General features: G+C 37.8%; 1 long non-coding RNA gene across 1 annotated transcript; it reads right to left on the bottom strand.

The window, feature by feature from the left end:
- Nucleotides 1-249: 249 nt before the first annotated feature.
- Nucleotides 250-4,482, bottom strand: LOC129349888 (uncharacterized). Its single transcript, XR_008603070.1, has 3 exons — nt 4,346-4,482; nt 3,558-3,716; nt 250-2,632 (listed from the first exon to the last, which is right to left on the bottom strand). It is a non-coding gene; the product is annotated as an uncharacterized LOC129349888 (long non-coding RNA).
- Between the last annotated feature and the right edge of the window lie 6,346 nt (nt 4,483-10,828).

The following is a 10,828-nucleotide window of genomic DNA, read 5'->3' as shown; positions in this document are numbered from 1 at the left end:
TGAGCTACAGATCAGATGAAAAGAAATAAATTCGTCGTCCCTTTGACATCGTAGTTCGTGAAGTGACCACATGGGTGGAGCCAAGGCGGAGTCTGGGTGGAGTCAGGGCGGAGAGTAGGCGGGGAGGTGGGTGGCGGCCTCCCCCCTCTACTCCCCCACCTCCCTCCACCGCCCACCACACCTTCCCCCGCCCGACGAGTTCTTCGAGTCTCGATGAGTTCTTCGAGTCTCGACAGGTTTTCCCGAGTTTCTGGAGTTTCCACCAGGTCGGAGGCAGAACAAGTTGTCATGAAGAGGTGTTGAAGTTGGCCAGGATGGACTAGAAGGAAGACCACTAGAAGAGCAGGTCTTTAACCAGCATCCATAAAATCCATGGAGTCGGCTCCAGAGAAATGAAGGGAGGTCAACTTTTATCAGCCTCCATCCAGATGTTCAACTTGATATCTTTACTTTGACATTTTTAGCACCACAAACCTTTAGTATCACACTTTTTTCTCATTTATTAGGATTTTAATGGAATCCACCAGCAGATTTTGTTTTTGTTGACAAACTTTATTCTTGTCATCGTGGGACTGCAGTATTTAAAACTGTTCCTTCTATTTGACCTCATGTTTATTAGTTTTAGTGGAGAAAGTTTTAATTGTCAATTAGTCTCTTAAAAACTAAATAATAAATTGGATTAGTCAAGAGGTTTAAATTTCTTACTTTGTCATATTTTAAATATGACAAAAAAATATAAAAACAAAGTCTTGAGACAGTTTGACCTGTAATTGGCGTTATATAAATAAAATTGAATTAAAATTGTATGTATCTTGTAATGTTGGAGTAATTCAGCCATATATGTTGGAAAACACATTTTCTTTGACCATTAATCTGTTGATTGTTTTCTCCAGTAATTCATTTCTTGTTTTGGTTTATAAAATGTCAAACCCAAATATATTCAGTTTACGGTCATAAAAACCAAAAAGATTTACATTCATGATGCAGGAATCAGGCAGTTTTTTCACTTTTTATCTTAGTTTAGTCAGAAAGATAGTTGATAATGTGTGAATTGTTGCAGCTTGTGAGCCGTAGAAGGTTTTAATCTTTGGTGCCGAGTGTCAGAAAACATTTACAAACCAACATCAACAAAACACTCAACAAAGATTTGAACATCATTAATGGGAAATCCAACTTTTGCATGACAATGTCTAATTAAAGGACATTTATTTCCAACGTAAATGTGTGATATTCATCCTCTGGAGCTTTCTCTTCACATCGTCTTCCACCTGAACTGGTTTGGTCGGGAGCATGTGCAACAAACATTTGAAAAACTGCACTTTAACATCAATGAATGACACTGAAGTTTAATCTCTACATAAATGAGACTGATTCTGGATGTGCTGCTCTGTCATTAACTCCTAAGTTTAGGGAAAGTTCAAACAAAAGAGGACAGCTCAGATAAGACTTGAGAATGAGCTTATTTTGAACAAACATCTCAGACTTTCTGAGCTTCAGCACCTATAGCAAGATAATTTAACAACAAGCAACTCAAGAGATTCAGAAGTTGGAGAGAGTTAGCTTTAGCTGAGCCAAAGAACATGTGGGACGCTAACCTAGCAAACATTTCAGACTTTTCTCTGTGAATTCTGAGAAATAATTTCCTATTTAATGACAGAGCTACACATCTTAACTCAGTCTCATTAAAACAGACTCTAATTCAGTGTCATCCAGCCATATTAAAGTGCAGTTACCCAAAATGTTTGTTGCATGAGCTCCAACAAAACCTGTCCAGGTAGAAGTCCACTTTGACAAACAGGAAGTGGAAGATTCCAAGCAGATTGATAGAAGGGGGAACCAGACTGTACTAAGTGTGGTCGAGTATAGAGGGGTGTTTTGTGGGCTTTTAAGGCTGATAATGATTATTAGTGAGACATTTGGAGTATATTCATTTGGATATTCATTTGCAGTAAATGAAAGTATTTAAAATCTTGGAGTTAAACTTACAAGAACACAAACTTTAACAGTAAACTTTGTTGATACGTTATTGTTTTGTTTACAGATGTTAAGTTAAAGGAGTTTTATTCGTGACGTATAACCAATCAAATCACTCCAGAAGACAGAGCGACCACAGGTAGATAAAGGTTCAGAGCCAAAGTAGCGCCATTTTTAAATGTATTTATTACTGTAATTCAGTAAAAAATAAAATACTGATAATCAGTAAATCAGTCAGCCCACAATCACTACAATTCTACAATGTATGTCTCGTTCCTTTGACTTGTTATTTGTACAATATACAATATCTGGCGTTTTTTCATAGCAAAGGCTATACTATGATGTTTTCTAAGAGACATACGATGCTACTCTGTTTGTTGTGGCCCTGGGCCACTGCACTCCTCCTCTGTTGTTTTCTGGATTGTACTCAGCTGCATGCCTTCGTCCACCAGGCCTCCATTGACTCGTCCCGCCTGTCGTCTCTGGAGCTGAAGCTGGATTGGAACAGACCAAAGTACAGTCCAATCACGATGCCAGCTGCCCTCAAAAGGCTCCTTCATCTGGTGGAACTTCTTCTGAGGGGAAGCTGAGCTGGCCCGGCAGAACTTTGGAGATGTGTTCCAGTGGCTGGTGGATGTGTGGGGAGATAGAGAGGGACCTTTGAATTGTTCAGAAAGGAAAACAGGGAACCCATTGGTAGTTTTAGTTTAGGGTGCTACTGCGGTGTGTTTTTGGGCTTGAAGAGGTGAACAGGAAGAGTTTTTTTTTCGCATTGATTATCTTTTACTTTGTTCCTGGTTGGAATGCCCATCAATGTCAACATGAAGTTCACTTTTAGTTCTGTTTATTTATTTTTATTTTACTAACACCCATTTGTTTTTAACCCCCTCACATGCTGTGTTGTTGTAAACTTCCTCTTTCAAATAAATACTCGTCTAACCCTCTGGAAACCAGCGTTTGGACTGTTTTTGTGTTGCTCCTCACCTACTGACAGCTGTGGACTAAAGGCTATACTATGACGTTTTTAGAGCGACATGCTATACTATGATGTTTGTTGGGCAACACGCTATACTATAGGCTTTTTTAATTGACATATTACTGTGACTTTTTTTTGTTTGTTTTTTTAGCAACATATAAGAATTCGAACAGTTTTAAAAGTTACTATACTTTTACTTGTGCAATGAAATTATTATTCTATGGCATTTTTTAGATGACATATTATACTCTGATGTTTTCTTGAATTACATACTATTTTGACAATATACTGCACTATGACATTTTTTGAACCACATATCATACATGACAATTTTAGGCAACATCCTATCATTTTGCCCTTTTTGAACCACATAATCTATGTTTAGTTTTTTTTTCTTGCCAACATGCTGTACTATGAACTACAGGCCATACTATGTTATTCTTGAGTAAAGCATACTATACTTTGACATTTTCTGAACTACATCCAATACTATGGCGTTATACACAGAGTGCTTTGGTTACATGTTGATTTATAATCTAGATTTTTTTCTGTTTTGTTTTTTGACAGGATTACCACAGACCTGACCGTGAACACTGTTGACACCCACCTCAGGGAGACGCTGTCTAAGATCTCAAGGCTGCTTGGTTGTGGTCTTTCTGGCACGTACTCTTCCAAGATGAGCCGGGAAGTTTAACACTGATGGAATGACACCAGGTCTAAGCCGACAAACTTCCAATTCCTCCTCAACCCATAGTCTCTGGGAAACCTACATGGAGTAAGAAAAGTAGACAGAGAAGTAATTAAGTCTGTACACAACATATTAAAAAGAAATCATGCTAATAAATTGAGTACAAAGAATCAAATTCGCCAATATACTGGAGACAAGAGCTATTTAATTTGATAAGTATAACCTTGTTTAGTAACATTTCAATTATTTGAGAGCAGTCCTAAAGAACTGCCTGTAATCCCAATCATAAAATGGGTTTGGAGGAAGAACATAGATGGTAATCTGGATATATATATGAGTTAGGCTTTATAACTACTATTGGTAGTATTGGTGGTAGTAATAGCAATGTGACTACTACTAGTAGTAGTGGTACAGTAACTACTGCTGCTGATACTGGCACTGCTACTACAAATTGTAATATTATTACAAATGCTGATACTACTTCTGCGACTCTAACAGCTATTTTATACTACTACTGCTGCTTGTACTTTTAGTATTACTACTACTGCTTGTACAACTATACTACAGCTACTATTAATCGTCTGGTATTTGGTTGTCAAGCTGCTAGCTCACCTAGTGTTTTGCTAGTGGCTAACTAGTTAGCTCTCATAGACTGGAAGCTCTCAGCAAGATTTCATAATGAAAAAAGAGCCAAAAACTATTCGTACCTATGAAAAGTCATTCCAAGTTTCCTTGTCTCAATCGTACGACACAGTGTGCAATTGTATGCAGCACAGTGAGCCGGCATACTTGTTTTTGTTTTCACGCCGTCTACATCAACGGAATGCACTGAAACTTTGTCCCCACTAGCTTAGCCTCGCTGTAGCACTCAGCTCAAAGGGGCGTGTCCTATCTACTCATTCATATCTATGAGAACAACGGTAGCTGCACATAAGGACGCCTGACGTTGATTAGCTGCGTAAATACCATTCTATACAGTCTATGGTAAATATATATGTGAATCGCATCATTGGCTGCAGCAGCCAGTCACCGTCACTCACTGACTCACACTGAAAAATAGCACAGAATGAATTGTTACGTGTTTATTTTATTTACAATTTAGGTTGGATTTTTTTTTTTTTGTGCCCAGCGCAGATTTTCTGTGCGGGAAGACCGTGTCAGCAGTGCGCAATTGCGCACGCACGCAGCTTAGAGGGAACAGTGATTACAACCAAAAAGAAGTCCAGTTGTATTATACTGAAGCACTTGAATTACCGAATGACGGATCTGACGGCAGTAAATGCATAGGTTTTTGGATTAATCTGGGTTACCAACAGAGGAATCTATTTACAGCCCGTATAGTTTTTAATGAAGAACTGCTCATGAGATTGTTTGTCTTTTGCAGACTCATGAGTCCATGAAGTAGAGGCAGTCTTCCTCTGCCATTTCTGTCTACTTCGTTTTGTCATGTTGTTTTGATATGTGCCTGCTCCTCTGGGACTCCACTTGTTTCTCTTTTCGCACCCTCTCAGGGAGAGAATGAGGGAACTCCTACTCAGAAGTGGGACATTCAGTTCTGCTCATTAAAAATAATTGGTCTGTGTTCAATTAAGGCTCAGTGATGCTCCTTTGATCTTGCTGCCTTAGCATTTTTTATCTGATTGCCTGAGAGTGATAATAAAGGTCTGAATGAAGTGAGCTGTGATGGTTATGAAGTCCACTGCGGAGAGATGATACAAGGAAACCACTTTACCTTGTTTTCTGTGCCTCATTTTCTCTGTGATTTGCTGCTTTTGGCTTCTCCTGTTTGCAGATCAATACTGCGAGGAATGCTGCAAACAAACACCGATACAGGAGGCAAAAGACACATAGAAGTTCATGCACACTGTACATATGCTCCCACACACATTGTAAACCCACTCACCCAGCTGCCTGCCCACACACACTTCGTATTTCTTACTCTCACACACTACTTTACTTTATTGAAGGAGCTCTGCAGGATGAGCATGTTAATGTGCTGGCAGTGGTTCCTGTTACACTGGAAAGCTGTTCTGTTGAATCCCAATAACCCAGGGACAGAAGGCATACTAAGCCAAGCTTTGACTGCAATTATGCTCCAACACTGTTACTTTAATAATTTTCTCTCTCATCCCCTTGCTCATCCTCTTTGAACCTCTCTCTTTCCCTGCCTGCCTCTGCTTTCTCACTTTCCTAATCTCTATTCCCTGACCGCCCTCCCTATCCAATTTGATATATCTGCTCAATCTAGCCTAACCTTTTCAGCAAACTATTTCTATTCTATTTCTCACCTTTATGTTCCACCCATAGTCTTCTTTACCTGGTTTATGAGTCGATGTAATTCTCATTGAATTCGCCCCAGTTTTGCATGCATGCATGATTCATACCCAGTGAAGATCAATGCATTTTTTAACAGTAGGGCCTATAGGATATGCATTTCTGCTGAGCTACCTAAACGCATGATCATCAGTGCAATAATAAATTATGTTACATCAGCACACATGGATGTTTCTGGGAATATGTGAACGGCACACTTATGCAGAGACGCTGCACACGTGAGATCTTTTGTCTCAATGCAGATTGCTTACTGAGGCTACAGCACTATACATAGGGAGAAAGTAATGATGTGCTTACCCTGCGTAGTGCAATCAATGGCTGCAGCCACTGATGTTGAAGGCGTTGTTGCGATCAGTTATTTGTAGAGACATAGAAGGTTGTCTGTAAAACTGGTTTAAAACTCAGTTTATGGCTTTGCTGTTCTACCACAGAGATCACTAGTGAAACACCAAACACACTGCAGACATTTATTCCATTTAAAGTCTATATGGATGTCTATATGGATGACAAAGAGAAGAACAGCCTCCTCTGCTGGAGTGAAAATAATGTGACACTAACAGAAGAGGGACAATGTAGAAATATATACTCTTGTGTATTTGATGAATGAATAGCTGCCAGTAATTCTGATTGATTTGCAATACCACAGATGCAACATCGACTATAACACTTATTCCTAGGGGTCAGTGGAGCGTGTTTTGGCATCAAGGAAGCCTGCAGAGATTTTTCAGCTTTCCTCAGGCCTCATTCAACAATGTTTCTTTCACAAGCAGGACTAACAAGGCTTTATAGTGGCATTTCCACTGTGGCTGTTCATTTAGTGATCATTAAATATGCCAGACTGTCTACTTTAAATAATGCAGGCACAAAGGATCAAGGTCATCCATTGGTTGAGTGACTGCAAGAATGAAAAGTGGCTGAAGAACTTTTAAACAGATGCAAGTCCTGCTACAGGCCTGAATAGTTTAGAAGCAGCCAAGACGTTGAGATTTATCACATTACACTGTGTACAATTTACTTTGTATAGTGAAATAAATGAATGTCAACAGCTTCTCCTGTAGCACAAGTAGAGAAGAGTCAAAATGTCAGCAGTGACTCAGTAATGTTACTTACAGCCACATCATTTGAAAGATTTCCAATATTAAGCAACAGGTCTGAAAAGAACAAGTCAGACTGTAGCACCAAGAGTCCGGAGTACTGAACTGAACACAAGTGTCTGTTAAAGCTAATTAATTAAACTTTTTATTTGTAAGTTAAAAGATGTGATTATTCTTGTTTCAGAAGTTACACAGTCTTGCTTAAAAACAACTGATTTATAGTAGGAATCTAAGTTTTATATATTCAAATTAATTCAATGTTGTATTCACAAACAATATGGGCTTGTCAGAAAATAAAAATTATGTCCATATTAGTAGTTCCTGAACTATTGTCATTCAAACATGGCCTCAAATTTCAATGTGCAAACAAACCATGCTAAAATGGGTCAAGGGCAAATGAAAAAATAAAATAAAATTCCCAAAGAGTATTTAATATATGAACAGACTATGTTTTAAATGTTCATATTTAATGATTTCAAAAATCAAGCAAATCAAAGATGACTGAACAACAGGCCCCTGATGATTTTAGATGCAATAATCCACAATGTAAAAATTAAAAAAAAAAAAAAAAAAAAAAAAAAAACAAGTTAAAAATTGCAGTAATTTTTCATGAACAAATTAGACTTAATTTTATATGAGATGATGTGTATTGCTGGCCTTTTAATGTTTAATAAGGGCTTTTTACATCCATAAAACAATGAAAAGATGAGCAAGCAACAATATATGCCAATGACATGCAACACTTGGAGCACAAGTGTCTTGTGTTTAAACTAACTAATGTTACAGCACAAGTAATCAGGCATAATACTACAGAAGAGTACCATTCTTAGTTGTTGGTTTTATTCATCATATAGTATAATCTAAAAAAAAGAGTTTTGCTAACAATGTTGAAATACTGTTGTAAAAGTACGAATTGGGTTTCAAATTGCAACGATCTGCTGTTTAGTTCAAATCAAGTGTAATTTTACAGATCTTTAAGTATTTCTACCTTCAGAAGTAATAGCCTTTTACCTTTGAGAAACTAGTGCTGGGCAATATGGAAAAAATCATATATCACGATATGGATTATTTTATATCACGATAACGATATATATGACGATATACCACAACAAAGTATGTTTTCAGTTATTCTCTGAAAAGTTTGACAAAAATTTCATTGCTTACTTTTCTCCATGAAACTTTAACCTGTTGCCAGGGCTGGATCCGAATATTCGATCCCCATGGTGGTATGCGGATATTTATTTTGAGATCCGAATATTCGCCCCCTCCTACCTCCACCCCCACCCCCCGTCGGGCGTTACGAACCGAGCCGAAAATTCGGCTCTTTCCTCCATTAGCTCACCGCCTCTGACCTCACGGACCGAACCGAATATTCAAGTCATTCCTTCGTCCGTCCGTCAAATTCCTCCCCCCACCGGACGTTAAGGAGGGGACCGAATATCCGGAGCCCAGAAACTGCTATTCGGGCCAGCCCTACCTGTTGCGCGTCCATCGCTCAGCACTCATGAGTTAAGTAGCTTAAAGCATGTCGCAAACCCGCGTGAGAATCAGAGAACGTAAAGCAGCGTCATGTCGCAAAAACCACAAGACGGCGTTTCTTTGCGAAAAATCTTTTTATTCTATTTATTTTTCACGTATATAAACTTAGAGTATGCATCGTGACAAGAAAACACTAATATAATCGTCGCAGGCTATTTAATGATAAATTTGCTGTAATAATTGATAAAATTAGGTTAGAAACGATAGAAACGATAGAAGAGAAATGGCACAATAGACACTTTTCTATCGTTCTCACGATATGTATCGTCATATCGCCCAGCACTATGAGAAACGCATGAACCATGCTTAAGAAATCTCAGATTTGTAGGTTCATTATTAGTCCAGCTGCAACAATAATTATTACTGTTTTCAATGATAAAAATTTTTTATAAGTAAATGTGTAACTGTATTTGAATAGGTTAATAGTGCTTATAGATATTATACACTGATGAAAACACGTTAATCCAATATTTTTGTTGTTGTAACTTAATTATACAAGTAATTATGCAACTGTATACTTTAAATACACAAGATTTCTCTCATAATCTGGGTAAAATTACAGCCCAATCCTTCTTTTTCCTGTTAATTTTCACTAACTGTATCTAATTTTAGAAAAAAATTTCAAATTAAATGGATATATTTTATATTGTAATACATTTCAGTGTTTATGTCAAAAAAATCACATTTTCAAAAAAAATAGATTTTTCTAATGTTTCAGTCATATGCTTTTATTGTTATTCTACATTAGACATGCAAATTCACAGTTTATTTTTATCCATTTCCGTTATCTGTTGTTGTATATGAAAAATTACACAAAGTCTGTAAAATTACAGATTTTTTAAAATAGTGTAGGATTGCTGAAGATCATGCATTAAGCTGTGTCATATCCGAGGATATTTTCAGTGCATATTTTTAAGGAATCATCATTGAAATCAGCATGAAATAACCAAATACAGAGATCTGTTGGGATAGTGGTAGTTTTCTAGTCAAGCTGGATTATTTGCAGAAATTTAAAGTGTGAATACATGTATATTTGCATAAAACTGCTAAAGAATTTACTTTCAAGCATCTCCTCCAATAAGTACATGAATTCAGTACATATAACAGTCAACACTTCACTATGTTTCTCTGGCCTACCATGTTTTCCTTTGGAACTTTAAATCAGTAATAACTGAAAGAGCGAAACTACATCTTAGCTATGAAAAGAAACAGATAGGATTCAGTTTATGATCTCTGGCACTATAGTGAGAATGAAGTCAGCAGGCAGCCCAGGTTTTCCAGAAGAAGACGAAGCAGCTGGGCCTGCGAGTGGCAGTTCTGAAGCCGCTGCCCACTCCGCGCCGATTCTTCTCCCGTTTCTCTGTGTCTTCAGGTTCTTGGAGGATAACTTCATTCTCAGATTTGAAGAGTTTGTAGAACAAGTCCAGCAGGTTCTGTTTCTTTGTTGTGTCCTGTGGGGAAAAAAAAACACGTTAACATAGTGTGAAGAATTCTTGACATTTAAAAACTCTTCAATGTCAGTAAATGTGAAATTTTACACCACCACATCTATATAGTAGTGAAATGAGAAGACATTGCAACATGTAAACCAGTTTAGCTTACATAAATCTTCAGAATTTTAAATTTGTTACTTACAGACAGAATGAGACTGTATAAGCTCAATTTCATGGAGGTGCAACTACAAATTTTGTACTACCTTCTTAAGCTTGCAGGGTAACATTTGCAGGGCCAGATTTCAATCACTGGGAGAAGATTAGTCATTTGTGCACAACACATACATAAGGAACCTACATGGGCAACGGCAACACTGAAAAGAAACACATCTTACCTGTCTGTCCTCCAGTTTGTCAAGCCAAGACAACGGATCTTGCTGAAGTTGCCGTTTTTCAAATCCCTCCTCAATATTTGCATTTGCTGTTATAATACACAATGCAAAACATAGAAAAAAAGAAATGCATAATATACGGGCCATCTTGCCTTTGAAAGTCTCTTGCTGTTGAAAGTTTTTCTTCTTTTTTTGGTGAGACGCTACAACATCCACTGCTGATGTGCACCTTAAATGCACAACACTGCGGGACATCTGTTTTATAAGTAGTACTTAAGGCCAATAAGGGAGGAGGAGTGTGCAGGTTATCTGCGTCAGGACCATTCTCAGTTTTGTGTTGGCCCCCATCAGTGCACTGATGCATGTAGCCTGTAATTTATAGCAGTCATTAGCAATGA

The sequence above is a fragment of the Amphiprion ocellaris genome, chromosome 10 (assembly GCF_022539595.1).
Source record: "Amphiprion ocellaris isolate individual 3 ecotype Okinawa chromosome 10, ASM2253959v1, whole genome shotgun sequence".
Classification (NCBI taxonomy): Eukaryota; Metazoa; Chordata; class Actinopteri; family Pomacentridae; genus Amphiprion; species Amphiprion ocellaris.
Note: the sequence above shows the minus strand (reverse complement) of the source record. Positions and strands in the feature narration are given on the sequence as shown.